Below are 4,204 nucleotides of genomic sequence, written 5' to 3'. Positions count from 1 at the left end.
GTCTAACTGCTATTGCTATTTCTGCTGGTTATGTTGATCAAGAATTTGTACTTCATCACTGGGTTTTGTCCTTGGTATAAGCATCCTGAAACAGTTTCAGTTCTGTGATTTTTTTTTCTTTTCTTTATGCGGTCTGGAGGTACATAGGACAAGACAGACATTTCAAAACACAGAAATTCATGCAGAGATTAATTGTATCACAAATGTTTGTTAAACATTTGTTCCCTGTAGCTGAGATGTATGTAGCAACATGACCACCTTGGCAGGGCAAAGGAGGCCTTTGGCTTGTTTCTACCAATAACTATCTGTGCCTTCTATTGACGCACTTTGGGGTATGGGGTTTTTGGAAGAAATTTGGCATAGGATGGAGAGGTGCTGTTTAAAGTACTACCGTATTTTTCAGAGTATAAGACACCAAGATTTTGAAGATGCAAATTTTTTAAAAAAGTTTTTTGCACTCTGCAGACCTCCCCCAAATAGCCCGTTTTTCACAAAACGGGCCCATTTTTTTGTCAAAAAAAGGGCATGCATAGCCTTTAGGAGGCTTATAGAGTGCTCCTGGTGGCTGGGGTGGGCAGAAAATGAGCAAAAAATGGCCATTTTCCCCCCAGCCCCCAGGAGCACTCTGGAAGTCTCCTAAAGGTTATGCACTGCCATTTTGCAAAGGGGGCGGGGTTTTGGGAGGTCAAAATGCTGTATTCAGTGTATAAGACACACCCAGATTTTCACCCTCTTTTTTGAGGGAAAAGGTGCGTCTATACTCTGCAAAATATGGTACTTAGAAAACAAAACGAAGCACCCAGCCTCAGAACATTCTTAAATCCTTGGCTGGATCTAGGTTACCATTTAGATTTATTTGCATTGCTTTTGTTCTGTCTGTCTCTCTTTTTATATTCACGTGCTTCCCCTTTTTGCCTCTAAGACTAGAAATTTATTAAGGAAGGGGTCTGTATCTGAATGTCAGGGCATACGTTGCACGCTGAGGAGTCATGCTGGGAACAACTTAAGCTTGTAACCATGGAGAGCCATGATCATTACCAACATATTGTGTTAGATGGATCAGTGATCTTGTTCATCATTTAGAGTGTGTAATCACCCAATCCAGCTCAGATTTGCTGTATGATTTGAAGAGTCAATTTGATTAGAATTAATGATGTTTTACAGTCCATTAAATCTTCACATTGATTCAGAGTTAGTAGCTTCATTCAATACATCGACTTCAGTATTGCCACAAACCTTTAAACTAAAGCTTGTACAGCCCTGTTAAAAACAAAGCACTTTTTGTTAAGAGTGAAAATTGTGTGTATTTTTTATTATTATTTCATTATAAAGTGACTAGGGAAATGCGAGGTGAACTTCCAGTTTGATTTCTATGAATTAACATTTATCTGCTGTTTTTCAGTTTAAGGAAAGTGTAAAATTCCTTAACCAAAACTGTGTGCTTAGTAGAAACAAATAATCAAGATAGAAGAATAATTATGAGAAGTAGGTGAACAATTTTATACAAGGCTTCATTAAATAAAGAAGCTATTTTAAAAGTAGTATAATTTGAGAGCTCCACTATGCATTTATAAATTCATAGATGTTTCAAATCACAATCCTGCTTTTTGTCCTGCATAATTCAGTGTAATAGCAATATCAGAAATCCTGAAGGAACATAGATCTCTGGTAGAGTGATGGAGTCTCCATACAGCTTTCAGAGATGTTTGTGTGAATTAGATTCCACTGTTCCAATGAATGGGAAATTTTGGGTGGCTTTGGCGATTCTCAGTCATCCAGGGCATCATTGTCCCAAAGGCGCTTTTTCGGGAGGCAACTGGGCTTTCTGGTTTTCTTTGAAAATGTTTTGCTTCTTCATCTCATGAAGAAGATGAAGAAGCTTATTGGATGAGAAGTGAAATGTCTTCAAGAAAAACCAGAAAGTCCAGTTGCCTCTTGAAAAAGCACCTTTGGGACATCCTTTTGGGTGGGGCAGCTCCAAGAGGCAATGATGTCATATCTGCAGCAATGAATAGATTGTGAAATGTAAAGACTTTACTCTGTGGCTTGTACAAAGAAATATAGGGAATAAATTGAACGTAGGCAGAATGTCTTTTTAAAAAAATTATTTAGGGGAAAATTCTTATAAATAGAAATGAAATAGGAAGCTGTCCCAAAATCAATCAGATGTTCCTTAGTTACATTTTTGGAGACAGAAAAAACTTTGTCATAATCCATGAACATCGTCGGCAAATGATGTTTTGTAATGTAGCTTCCTTTGTGATTGCTTATAGTGAGATGCGTGGAAATGGGGAAATCTGACATATGGAAAATAAAAGCAGAAACAAGCAGCTATTCACCAAGCCCATTCTGTGTCTCTGTGTATGTGAGGATATGCAAGAGATTAAGAGATGAGCATCAACAGAATACACCATTTTGCTGTAATGTGATCATAGAGATTGAGGCAGACATATGGAAGAAGCACCCTGTCCTAGATAGGACAGGTTTGGATTTTATATCTGCCTGTTTTCTGTTTCATAAACTGAGGATCACCCTGGCACTTTGTGACTCATAAATGTGGAGTACAGATTCACTTTTCTGTTCACTTATTTCTTGTTTTGGATCACTCAAGACTTTTCAGCATTTGCCTTCTTTTCTGTTACCCTGTTGCTGACAGTTAATGAGAATATATTTATCCCTTGTTTTTCTCCTAAATACTTTTCTCTCATTTCTCAAATGTTTAAAATTATTTCAGGTTTAGAAACTAAAACAATCAACCCATTAATTTTGAAAGGGTTAGGGTGTTTACTTAGGAGGAGTGGTATTTAATATAATAGTACAAAATTGTGCTTATCTCTACTATCAGTTTTAAGATAGATTTCACCTATTTGTGGATACAGTGCGGGACTATATACTAGTATTGCTTTATTTTGGTTTTGGGAGAGTAGCATTTTAAAGCTTTGTAGTTCTAAATTTATACCTTTTTACTCTTCATTCAGCTCTTTAAGCGGGTCTCTGGTTATTGATTACTGTATTTCAACAAGATTTAAATCTAAATGAGGTTTGAATACACCAATACAATATAATTACTGAGGGAGATTCAGTTTCATGTCCAGCTTCATCCTTAAAAACTGGATAACTTTGGTTTCTTTGTGGTGAGGTAAAAATTGGCAGAGGACAGTGCCATATTTACTGCCCTATGCTCTTGCAGGAAAGGTGGAATATAATTCTTCTATTTTATTCATTTCATTTTTGCCTTTAATTTTGAAGAAAGATTGTATGTTAATTAAAAAAGAAAATGTGCGTAAATTATAATTGTTCCTGACATGTAGAATAATATTAGTTTTCTCATTTCTTTGTATAATTCTTTTTTGCTGGTACTACCAGGCTTGATAAACCATAATTCCCTGATAAACAGTTAAACCCCAAAAGCTTTAGTACACAATTCAACATTACATTAACATTTAAAGATTTTCTCATAAATCTGCTTGCATCCATTAAATACTTTCCCCAAACATACGAAATGATCACATGACCCTGTCATGTAGGTTGCTGAGCCCTCAAATTTTGTTACCTGCAGCATAGAAGAAAATCTGTGACCCATCTTTTCAAATACTTTGGAGAGCCCAATACACCAACATGCATGCTTTTTTTATGAAGCAACCTTAATGTCAGTTTTGTAGATGTTGTCTTAACATTTTTAAGAACAGGAATCCATGAAGGGGTTTTTATAAAAACTGGGTCTTTTCAACATCCCTTTTGAAATGTCTAATGACAGATAGGAGTTCCTTAAACGTTTTCTTGTAACACTGTTTTCTGATGACACTGTTGCGTGATCATTCATTTGAAATTACAAATTCCTTTGCAGGTAAAAAAACGTACTCAACCTCACTGGGAGCCACCCCAAGGGACAGCTCAACCCAAACTTGCCTATACAACAGTCTCACTCGTAATAAGGTGAACTTGTCTTTCTTTCTTTTCTTTCATCTCTGGATAACATATTCCTCACATCAAGCCTAGTTTTCTAGGCTTGGAAATCATTGTTGAATAACAATACCCCGACATTGCTGTGGAATCAATAGTGTTACTTTGATTCAAAGTTGTTATTTCAAGTGTAATAAATTCAGCCGCTTTCATTCATTGCCACATGTGCTATTTCGTTGTAGGATGTGTTTCAACCCCAAATGGGAACAGGGTCAAATGGTATTGCTGTGGCCCAACAGTG

The sequence above is a fragment of the Thamnophis elegans genome, chromosome 1, assembly GCF_009769535.1.
Source record: "Thamnophis elegans isolate rThaEle1 chromosome 1, rThaEle1.pri, whole genome shotgun sequence".
NCBI classification, from domain to species: Eukaryota; Metazoa; Chordata; class Lepidosauria; order Squamata; family Colubridae; genus Thamnophis; species Thamnophis elegans.
Note: the sequence above shows the minus strand (reverse complement) of the source record.